Here is a 12,675-nt window from a genome sequence, read left to right as displayed (position 1 = left end):
GCTTGGTATGGAATTACTGTTGACATAACTAGTAAAACACATTTTTATGTTTAAGAAGGAGTGAGTTCAAGTAGGAACTAGGCACAAGGCTGGTGAGTTAGAACCAAAGTGCATCTTGTGGTGAAGGAAATAACTTTGCTGAAGTGAGCAAAGGGTGCTCGACATAAATGCCAAGAGACTGTTATTAAATTGATACTGGAAAGTATCAGTTACAAGTATAATAGTAAATATGTAATAATATATAGTAAATCCAGTATAATAGTAAATCCRGTTCTGAAATGCTTTGGGAGATGTACATGGAAAACTTTGTGAGAGTTTCACTGAGATGAAATGAAAATTAGGAGGAGACCTCAATAAGGAGATAGCACCAAAATAATGATGTGCAACAGGACTGCTTAAGCCTGGGTCTTTACTCAAGCAGCCTGGCAGAGGATCAAATTGATAGACTGTGCTAGGATATATGAACTAGTTTTAGATTATAAAGGAAGCCTAATAAATGGCATTGARTATTTCCTCAATTTATTTTCTGTCTTTAAACTTGTAATATAATTATTAAGCCTTCACAAGTTTTAGGTCATAGTTGGAGGCTCTTCTAGAGGCCGCTTTAGTGAGATATTAGATGCTGCTGAATGTACGTCAGCATTGGGGCCCCTAGGACATGCAGGTGAGCTGTGTCCCAGCACAGAATGTTTGTTTTGGAGTCCCATCTGCCAGACTTCCATTTGTGCCTCTGTGTCCTGTGCTTGTGTTTCGCTTGAAGAGCTTCAGAAATGAAGATGACCAGCACTATTGTTTGTTACTTCTTCCTTGTATTGTCTTGGCTGTGGMGGCTCCTTCTCTGGAAATCTTCCAAACCTGCCTGGATGCCACCCTGTGCTCTGGGTGTCCCTGCTGGAGCAGGGGATTGGGCTGGATGATCTCTAGAGGTCCCTTCCAACCAAACATTCTGTGATTCTGTGATTCCTCCCCGTGCAATAAAGCTAAAATGGATGGGTATCTGAACAAGCTCTCAGAGGCTCTGGGAGCTTTGGATGACACCATTTTGGAAGCYAAACTGCCTAGCAGTCCAAGCAAAACTGTCTCTCTCTGGATAATGGCACCCAACCTTGGGGAGCAGGCCAGTAAATGATCAGTTTATAACGAGAATGTCAAACTTCCAAGCATAAGGTGAGTCCTCAGGTTTTTATCTAAATTTGTGGTTGATTTTTTCCTGATAGCACATTTGAATGGACGAGACCCTGCATTTTGTCTGTCTGTTCACTTTCTGACCACTTTCGGGTCACTCAAAGGCCTGTTTGTAGAGAATTGCCAAATGRGTCAGACACTGTCCTCAAAACATCTCCATCAGTGGCACTGGCTGGCAGAGCTGTCCCTTTGGTTGCCAGCTCTCATGTCTTTGCGTAAATGTGGGTCTCTGGCCTTCTCTGAAATACCCTTCTGTTTTAATCTACAGTGCAAACATGCAGATTGCCCGTTGAAGGTCTGTGGTGCAGTTGTCAGTCACTCACTGACTTTGGGAAACGCGGTGTCCGTGGCTGTTCTTGCTTGTATGAGTCTCTCAACACCGACACACCTCGTGAGGACTTGCCCTCTATCCCTATTTTAACTCTTAAGTTCTTAGCTGAACAAGGGCATTGGGGAGAAGAAAGCAAATCCAAAGAAGATCAGACCCACCCAGCACTCGATGCAGCACTCATAGCAGCATGGGGAAGAATGCCCAAGTCCAGTGGATATGAAAGTACTTGTACAGAGTGAAGTATATGGAGATGTTCCTTAGGATTCACACTGACTGTGCCTCCAAAAACAACAGTTGCTCCTGCATAGTTTACCATGCACCTTTCTTTTTTTCTGTGGGGTTGAGTGAGAGGCAAAATCTCACCAGAAGGTTTCAAATGGCTTTCATCATCTCTGTTTTATCTTTAACCTTGCAATCATGGCAACAGTTGGCAGGTAGCAAGTCATGTTCAGAGAAATCTGTTTAGAAAAGATAAAGTCAGGGTTTGTTTTTTTTAAACTTCAATCTCCATCTGAAATTTCACTTYGGACTATGCAATAGTTTGGAAAAAAATAGTTTTGTTTAAAATGCACGTTGACTGCTAGCTGTCAAATTACTCAAAATACAAACTATTTAAGCATTCAGATTTTGAATAATTGCATAAAGCATTTCATTGTGTTCAGTACAAGGTGAAAGGGGTGAGAAGCAAGAGTGGGATGCTTGTTTTCATTAAAAGCCTTTACTATAAAAGTAACTGCCAAGTTACTACTCCCATCTAACAGAAGGGATCTCAATTCGGTCTATTCATCCTCTCTTTCACTACTTTAGAGTGAAGACAGGGGCCTTCATATTTGTCTTTGTGCATTCAATATGCTTAATGCTCAGCCTTTTTAATTACACGGCTCTTCTATGAGTATTTTCATAAAGGTTTGCCCAAATCACAGTTGTTGAAGAGGAAAGTTACTCCTGTGTTGAGCTGCCAGAATTTATTTCAGATTTTCTGTGCCTTTGGTCTTAGGTCAATTGGTTTTGTGCCTACCAAACTTGCTGCTCTTGCGATGCATCCCCCACTCCATCCAATGAATAAATTCCTGATATTTTTGATTTGGGGTTTTTTTATTGTCAATAATCCAGTCTGATGCTGAGAAACAGTAAGTTACCTGCATAGTTCTACCAAAGTGAAGTGAAAGCATCCGCTGTGTCCTCTTCTGTGTAAAAGATCCTCTTCTTTCTTTGTCTCAACACCTGTAGCCCTTGAGTTTTGATGACTTGTCAGTAAGACAAGAAAGATCATTATATCAAAACCACCTTCTGTCTTAACCCTGGATGTTGCTGGTTTTAATGCCTTTTCCCAATTATTGCTGCCATCTCTACTCAGAAAAAGGTTGCTAGGAGTATAAGACAACAACTAAAGAGAAGAGATGTTCTGTCAAAATTTTCCTATTTAATGGCCTTGTCACCATCTCTTTTTGTCAGACCTGGGAAGCACCTACTTTTCTAATGAGGACATAGCTCTGAGCTCAGGACATCAGTATAATTTCCATAGCAATTTGATTCCAGCTTGGGTCTGTGCATTAAGGTCCTTGGTGTGATTCCAGCTTGGATCTGTGCATTAGGGTCCTTGTTGTGGCATAAGAAAAACACCTTTTGGCCACTATGTCATCCGTAATACCAAAATGTTCAAGGAATCTGGGCTGGTTTGTTACAAGGAGAATTTGAACACTGCCCAAGCTGTGTTTTATCAGAGCCAGGAGATTTTTCATCAGTACCAGTTGGGAAGGCTGAAGTAATTGTGATTTCTCTTCTGTAAGAAAATTACATCCCTCTGGCACCAAACTGTTTTCTCCCTTACTGTATCTGTGTAATAGTTTCCAGATTTCTTTGTGACAGATGGTTGGAGGACCCGCAGGAAGATGCACATTGGACCGGAGGGCTGGTTTTCCTCGAGCAGAATTCCATGTAGCTCAGGGAAACAGTCCTCCCAGGAATGCCCTCAGCCTCCGGGAGCCCTCGGTGCCGAGGAATGTCGGAGTTGGCTGCTGAGGAATGTCGGAGTCGGCTTCCTCTGCAGGTGCAACCCGGAGCCATAGCCGTTTTCTTCTGCAGCTCAGCAGGGTGCGTGGGGAGCAGTGGGAGAGAAGGCCTTCGCGTGTGAGAACTGTCTCTCTACCACCTRGGACGACCCAAGCTGTTGTGAGCTGGGGAGATCGGGACTAGAATGAGTTTCTTGTGTGTGAGTAGGGTCTTTTCAGGTTGTTAGTTCCCATGGATTTTACAATATCTGTTTCCAGTGATGACTGTATTGATACAGACCTGAGCACTGCAAGCCTTATCTCCTGTGGGCTTTTCCAGGATTTTGCTTCTGTCCTTTTCAAATGTGATTATGGATCTGTACTGTTATTCTGCAGATGTAGTAGCCAGATCTCGTGTGATATCCCCTTTTTGAATGAGGTACCACTTCAGAGACAGGCGGGAGTAGCATGCCCAGCCTCACTTTGCCCACAGGCGCTGCCTCACTTTGCCCACAGACAAATTCAGGCTAGTTCTACTATTCCCTTAGCTTAAAACTTGAAGAAAATTACTTGGTTTTCAACCAGATTTTTAATATTCATACAGAGTGGCAAAGACAGGTAGAAAAGTCAATTTATTTTTGTTTCACTATAGGCTGTTTTCYAGTCCATGTTTCATAAGTTCCTGTTTTTTCCCACTTCTGAAGCGACTTCCTTACTGCAACTACTTATGAAGCACAAAATTTTGTGGTAAGGACAAGGTCTCAATGTGGAATTGAATGCAGYGTGTAGTTTAAGGGGAAAAAATAACTTCATTGTATTATGTATGAGTTAAATGGGGAAAAAAAAGGCAAAGGAAGTGTCTTTGTTACAGTAAGTGCTGAGGTTTTTCCTCTCCTTTAATAGCCATATCAATGGAGTTGATGATTAATGCATCTTATGAATGGAATTATGACTATTAAGTTGCCACAGTTCAGAAATCTTTAGAAAACTATTGTTTGTTTCATGTTTTAAAAATGATTTTGAGTCAGGCTTTTAGTGGTGCCATTTCCATGATTTTTTTGTGCTTATTCTGTGTGAAAGCTGCGTGAGAGCTGTTACCACCAGCAGCCTGGAGAACAAACGTAAAGAGCCCCTGGTTCTCTGAATATGATGACACAAGGCCCAGCTGGGTAAGGCAGTGCCTAATTCGATAAGAGACTGTTGTTCTGTAATCCATAGGGGCTGCTTCTATGAGGGTAATGTTCTTCCTGGAATAATAATCTTGTCGGATCTGTTTCTTAAGCCTTACTGAAGTCAGAGAASGGCAGACACGTTTGTGAGTTTAATGCTTGCTGGGATGTTTTTGGTGATGAGATCAGTTTTTAACAACCAGACTTTCAAAGGTTCCCGTTGTGTGGTATGAAGTAAAAGCTCTCTGAATTCTGTGAGCTGCCACGCAGAGAAGCAAATGCCTGAATTCTCTCACACGTGCTCTAGCAGGGAAGTTCTCAGGCACTTGAAGGACCTGGAGTTGCAGAGCTCTAGAGAGAAGCGAGCAGTCAGTGTGCTGTGATTCATAAAGCAGACATCCTCCCGGTGCTCTGGTTTGAGGCCTAACCTAATTAGCCCTTTTGAAGTGGAAATGTGTTCTGCATAACATGTGGCCAGAGAGGAAGAGGAAGAAAACCCAGGTAGAACGAACACATTTTTTAAATAGCGGTAGTGATATGAGGAGTGATGCAGTGGACAGGTATCTGTGCGTCAGAACCTGTGTTTGCTTAGTCCTGTATTAGTTTTGAGCAAGAATCGGTCCAATGCGCAGGGGTCAGAGCTCTGCTGTGTTGGGTGCAGGATGGAAGACTGTAACTTCTCAAAACTTTTCTACGTAGTTTTTCTTCTGGCATCTTCTGTAAGTCGTCAGCCGTAGTTGTCTCTCTGCTGCTAACAGGTACTAACTGATATCCACCCCTCATGTTCTCTGTCCTTTCTTGTAGATGATTTTTGTTTCCTTGATATATTGATCATCTTTTTGAAGAAACATCACTTAGGCAGTCATGCCTGTACCTTGTTCCTTCTAGTACCTTTTGAACCGGATGGTCTGTTTGCATCCCAGTCTCAAAGATTTTGGGAGAAGTCTCGGGAAAGTAGGTGGCTGCCAAAGGGAGGTGCTGCTCATGCAGTCACCAAGCGTGTGATGTCAGCATCGCTACGGACGAGGAAATCGGGTTGGAGATCTCTCCTTAGACTCTGGAGAACGCCCCGATTGCAGGGACTCCAGGCGACCCACAGGACATGGGTCTTCATCAATTTTGCTGCAGRCAGAAGGATTTGATAGCTCACCCAAAGCACAAACTTCTGTGGTGTGTCCCATATTTGTTCAGCACGCAGGTATGCAGGTTTCGAGGCAAAGCACACGCGTACTGAGAGTTGTTAAACGTCCTGCTGACCTGGCTGCGCTCAGCTCCCCTAGGTGCTGTCTCAGCTCTGGACACCTCCTGTCCGATTTGTAGACTGCTACAAACAATGACTTCCAAATAGACCACTTGTAGAAATACAATTTATTAGAAAGCAAACAAGCCAACCTTGCTCTCACTGCGGAATATGAGGCAGTTGAGCAGAGGGTGTGGGAACATTCCCTGTGGGATTCCGACCTTCCTGGTCAGGGCCGAGCCCAAGGCAAGATCAGGAGTCAGGAACAGAGCGGGTGGTTCCTGCTGCTGTTTGGCACTGATACCTGCTGGAGCTGCTGCCCCTCCAGGAGGGGCCGGCCCAAGGATATTATGGAAGTTGGGAGCTTCTTGCAATCGGCAGCTCAATTTTCCTGCAGTTCTCCAGTGCAGCTAGTACTGAAAATGAACGATGACTTCCTAGTTGTTGTCTCAGATACAACCATTGTATTGACAAATTTTTCAATTTATAGTCCTCATGACTGATAGTCCTACTTGAARAAAGCCAAAATGAGGATGCTTTCATCCTGATTGTGTTCCTACGAATAATCATAGGATGTTTATAAATACATAAAAATGATATTTACAAATACTGTTACTTGAAGCACAGCAATTATTAGTTCTGGGTCACAAATACAAAATGTATAAAACATKAATATCTTTTGAAACATAATGTTGTGAAAGGACAGGGAAATAGCACAATTTTAATCCAAGTATATGGAATTTCAATTTTGGGATTAGGAAAGGTGGGAATAAAACAAGGGAATGCAGTAAGCAAGAAAATAGGAATTATTCCTATTAGGAAAAATGGTTCTTTGAAATGCTTATATAGTTTAATTGCTAATGAAATGTTCAAATTAAAATCAATTGTTTGTACAATGCAGTTTCCAATTATGCAATGTGAAATTCCAACTGCAATGTGAAATTGTTCCCAGCTGAAAAGGGTTTTTGATGTTTGTGTTGCAAGTGAGATGGCTCGGAGGGAGGTGACACCTGCTTTCATTRCGGTCCTCATAAAGTTAATTCCCTGTCCCAACCATTTCCCATGCTATTGCGAGGCCTGGTTGTGTGTCCAGTCTTCAGATTGGATTGTTCGTGAGGTTAGAAGCTTTGTGCTCAAACAACATTTAACTCTTCTATTCAACTTGCTTATCAGTTTTATAGACAAGGTTTTAGACTTYCTTTTTATAGATGCAACCGTCTCTCTCTGAAATAAGGAAGGCTGCACAAGGTGCTCTCATGCTGCACCTATCTCTTTCCATTGGACTTGACTTGACTTAGCTGCTTTTTCAGAGTCGTCTTCTGGAGTTCAGAGTCCTAACTGGCCTCACAGAAATGCTCAGTCTGCATTTCGCTCTGAAAGACTGACGGCTTCCACCTCTGGCAATGGAATTTCTTGTGCTTTAACATACAACTTCACATTAAGGAAATGGCTACAGAGAGACCAGAGAGATTTTCCAAACTTACTGAAGTAAGGAAAAAATGCAGCTCACATTTGAGTATGTATTAAACTGAAGGCAGGAGAAGCTTCCTCCCAGCAAGAAGAGGTCCCCCYTAACCCCCATCTCTGGCTGTGCTCTGCAGTTTCAGGGAAGATTTTAAATCTGGCCCACGCACCTGCCCTCCTGCCCCTGAAGAGGGTTTGAAAATAGGAAATTTCATCTGCTGCCAGTATAAAGAATTTGACAGATTCAGCTTTACAGTAGACTGTTAATGTAAAAATCCTCATTCAAATAATAAAATTATAAGAAATGACAGCTACACTTTACCTGGTGTATGCACTGCAGATACACACACACACACACACACACACACACACAGACTTACTACATTGGGGACAAAGGAAAACACGATTAACAGTGTCAGTGTCAATTGTTTTAAATTGGAAAAATTGTCCTGTACAGAACAAAACACTTTGACTAATTTATGCAGTTACACAAGGGAAATTGTGTATAGATCAGAGAGAAAATACAAGTCAATTAGTGCCCATTATGAAATGGCACAATGGTTAAGTGTGGAGGGCACTTTTTAGAGATTACGGTTATCTGGGATCTTGGCTAGAGGCCCAGTAATGTGAAACACACTTAATGGAATTGCCTATATAGAAATAATCCTATTACAATGAAACATTAACTTTATAATAATTCAGAGAAGTATTAAAAAAAAAAAAAAAAAGGCAGCTGATGTTTAAAACAAGAACTTGGTAATAAACTTATTGGATGAATGAGATCTCTCCATAGCACAGTGGTTACGTATATTTTAATGCCATTCATCATTGCTGATGAATTCATGTGCTGTGAACCTTTAGCAAGATAATGCAAGATAAAAAAACCGTTTGCAGATTCGGGGAGCGGAGCTGGTGTGTGAGCAGCTGATAGCTGAGGTGCGACGTGCAGCCCCAATCCGCGGGATTTGTTTGCTCTYGGCAGTCAATCCCTGCAGGAGAAACCCTGCCTGGGCCTGGCAGCAGTTCTCCCGAGGGAACCAGCAGGGGCAAAACCAGAAGACTGAAATCTTCTTTCCTAGGAAGCCACTTATCTAAATTCAAAAAACAAAAACAAAAACGACAAAAAATAAACCCCACAAAGTTCATGGGGATGTTACTGGAAGAACAAACATGGAAAAATCATCCACAGTCTCTTCTGCCTTAGAGAAATATGCAGGAGGAGTGTTGTGATACGTCACAAGGAGCCTGGGAAGCGAGGCCGGATCATTGTTGAGGGCTCCGGGGCTGAACGGCTCCTGAGGGCAGGGAAGCAGGACTGGCCCAGGGGCCGTTTCCCACCCGGAGCCTGTGGCGATGCCGCCGAGGGGGCGTCGAGGTAACTGCGAGAGCCTGGAGGGCCCCGCGCTGCGCGCGCCCGAGGACGGCGCCGGCYCTCGCGAGCCCAGCTTCAGCTCACGGCCTTAGCAGAGGTCGGTGTTACCTTGGGGGCCAGGCCAAAAGACCAAGCCTAATAGAATAAGCAAGACTAATAGAATAAGTAATGATGGAATTCTAGATATCTGCTCCTGAGTATGGGATTAGATGTCTCTCTCTATGTGCTCAAGCCCCTTACACAATATGTGACTGCCAAATGCACAGATGATACGAGAGGTATCATGGAGCAGAACTTGTAGATGTGCTGGTATAAAGTATAAGTTCCATTTAAATCTCTTTTTTTTCCCCTTAGATCTGGTCTGCAGCTTGCTACAATATATTTTGTCAAATAACTTGTCATCTTCTCATGAATTTCTCTGCTTTGGGGAGCGTGGATAAAAATACATACACAAGTCTAAAGTACAAAATGTTCTTGGCTATTAAGTGCTAGATAAATGTAAAAAAGAAAAATTCTTTTACTCTTCCTCAGGAAAGAACATTTTATCTTATTTAACAAAACACATGGTTTAGTAAAAATGTAATTATTCCTGAGTAGTTTTTAACCTTTTGAATGTATTCTGGGATTAAACATTTTGATGAATCTTTACAGAAGAAACATAATTTGGGATAATTGCATAAGAATATAAGTAAGATTTAAACTAACATATGGTTGTGCTATTCTTTGAGAATGAATCGGATCCAAAATACCCAGTTCCAGGAGAAGATTCGCAAGTGGGGTCAAGCTATGTTGTTAAAATGTCCCAGGGATGGTCAGTAARTTAATTGTGGTGGCAGTTGTGCATAATTGAGGATTCCTTGTTAACTATGAAACATCTCACAACATAAATTCTCAGTTCTAGACAAGATTTGGTGTTGAGGAGAAAGGTTCGAACTTGAGCATTGTACAAYCTACAAGTTGCACTTTAAAATAAAGTTTTCCAACTTAAATCTGTGGCCTAACCCAAATAGGTAATAGTTTACTTGGATTCCAGATGACAACTTCAAAAGCTATTCAGATGAATAGCATAAATTAATAATCAGTGCAGATCTGAAAATGTTTGAAGTTATTTTGGTCTTCATTTGCAGTGTTACTTGCCACGGATACTGTCAGCTTTAGTATGTGTGATTGCTTCTCTTTGCAGCCAGAAATCTTTTTGTCATCATGTATTTAAGGCTATGCTTTCAATCTTTCCAATAATATACAGAAATACGCTTTGCTCACAGGGAGCTGAGTTATGGATGTTGCCTTTGCAGCAATGTATGTTTATGACCTGTGCAATCCTGTCAGGAGTGCAGTGCTGCTCCTGCAGTTTCTGTGAGTTACATCCTCTGYGTCTGATCATTCTGTTTTATGGAGTTTGCTAATAGAGTGTGGCAGGTTGGAATTAAATCGGTTTGTATTGGGAGGTATGGTAGCACTGCTGTTAAAGAATCTCTTTTGATYGGTGATTCCCTGTATAAGGAGATACAGAAATACAAAATTACTCCTTTGAAATAGTCTGTTATGGAGGAGGTTCTCCCCCAAAGTGGTCCATGTAGTTTGATTACARGCAGAACCGGGATCATATGTACATATGCATATACATATATATGTATAGTACATAGTAACATGCACATGAACATATATGTATGTACAGCAAATAAGGTGCTCCTGTCTTTTCACCGAGACCAATAGTGGAAGTGCCAATGACCTGAGTGTTACAGAACTGAGCTCCTTGTGGGTATAGGGACTAAAGGTCTCTCTCCCTCAGGAAGTCCCCCAGGCATGGGGTCGGTCTCTACTTGCAGCCCAGCAGCACCTCGGTGTTTTCCCCAGGATTGCTTCTGCCCTGGCTCTGCAGGGGACCTTGTGTAAGTGCCTCCTGCTGCCTTCTGTAACTGCAGAACTCACCCGCCTCGCGGTGCCTGGTTTGGGCTGCAGTGACCTGCAGCTCCTTCATGTGAGACGCCCGCAAACGCACACGTGCCTGCGCACACCCTCAGCCAAGCAGCCAACCAAGCAGCCAACCAACCAACCAACCAACCAGCCAACCAACCAACCAACCAACCAACTAGCCAACCAACCAACCAAGCAGCCAACCAACCAAGCAGCCAACCAGCCAACCAACCAAGCAGCCAACCAACCAACCAACCAACCAAGCAGCCAACCAACCAACCAACCAACTAGCCAACCAACCAACCAAGCAGCCAACCAACCAACCAACCAGCCAACCAACCAAACAAGCAGCCAACCAACCAACCAACCAACCAAACCACCAAGCAACCAAGCAGCCAGCCAACCAAAATGCTCATGGCAAACACCATGTGACAGTGGAAGCTCTGACTTCACAGTCCAAGAGAATAAAATCCTGGAGTAGATTTAACAACATCAGCTGTGCCTGGGATGTCTTTCATTAACCTCTTTTGCATTGAAGAGGTCAGTGGGCATGGTGAAGATGTCATCTGCTTTCTGACTCATTCAGCCTCTTGAAGGGCTTTTTGTGAAAATGAACATATTCTTTGTCAGGAACTGGGCTGTTACCAGGAGATGCCTTTATTTTACATGTGTCACCCCTAAAGCAGGAAGGGAAATGGGTGATTGTAGTGTCTGCTCCATCATCAAAATGCCTGTGTTCTCCTTGGACTTGCAATGAAAAAACAGGGCTGTGGCATTAAGATGCATTTCAAAATAAGAGGTTGATCAGAAAAAGTCTTCTGTGCACATCTGATGTGTTTTATTCATTAAATACTGGTGATTGAAGGAAAAACTGAGTGTAAGTGCATATTAAAAAGGGCTTAGTTAATGGCATATATGCAGTTCTTCCAGTGAAGTTTATTTCTGTGATTTCAGAACCTCAGATCTGTAGATATGCAACCTAGCTCCTATTGTTACTGTATCCAACAAGTGCTTGGCCAGGTCACAAATAACTTTGAAATGCTCTGTCACCAGGGAAATCTTGACACTGCAGTTGGATGCTTAAGCAGCTTGCACAGCAAGCGTGTACAAAGCTCGGGCACTGTTAGTTGCCTAAAGAAATTCTAGAAATCACACTGGAGCTCAGCTGAGTTAGGCGGCTCGTGAACATAACAGATCTTTATATGCAAAGCCTTGACCCAAGAACTCTGTTCTGCTGGTTGTACATCCTGTTTATGGACATGGTGTGAAACGTTCTAGCCTGGGCTGTGCAGTACTGCTCTGCTTCAGGCCTTGTTGTGGCTGAGGGAGAGCTGGGTTCTGGGTTTAYTCAGGCCGGGGTTGTGAACTGGCTTGTCCTGCACTGAGATGAGGTTTTGCACCGCCGGGTCTGCTGCCTTGCGCTGCTCCCGGGCATCCCTGCTTAGAACCATATYCCCTGTTTCCAAAAGCCGCAGATTGATTGGAACAGACAAGATTTTTCCATCTTGCCCTTTCCAGSAGAGTAGCCCCGGGTCTCATTCCCTTTGACTCACTAATAAATTAAACAGATGAAGCCGCCTGTCCTGGGACCCCTGTCTCCTGCCCTGGGAGGTCTGCCCTGAAGCCTGGGTGGTGGCTGGAGGGCAACTTGGGTGTCCTGGGCCAGGGGACCTGTTGAGGGCTCTGCCCCGGGCTGTAAGCCAGGCTAAGGGTACCAGGCCCTGACGTGTGGCTTAGCGCAGCCTCGTCCGTGTTGTGTTTAGTTACTCGAGCAAATGGCCAGCCCCTTCCTCATGAAGAGGACATTCAAAGAATGTTTTTCATTTTTGTTTAAAGAAGAAAATCTTTAAATGAGTCATTTTGCCTTTTGGCAATTTAGAATAATTATCCAATAATATCAGTGTATTTTGTATTGTATCCAATAATATCAGTGTATTTTCTATTTTGAAAACCTCTTGGTTTTCATCTGTACATTTGCTAGTTTAGCTTATTCTTTATTTCACCAT

The sequence above is a fragment of the Nothoprocta perdicaria genome, unplaced genomic scaffold, assembly GCF_003342845.1.
Source record: "Nothoprocta perdicaria isolate Ctin4 unplaced genomic scaffold, notPer1 scaffold_57, whole genome shotgun sequence".
NCBI lineage: Eukaryota > Metazoa > Chordata > Aves > Tinamiformes > Tinamidae > Nothoprocta > Nothoprocta perdicaria.
The sequence above is the reverse complement of the archived record's forward strand: the minus strand, read 5'-3'. Positions refer to the sequence as shown.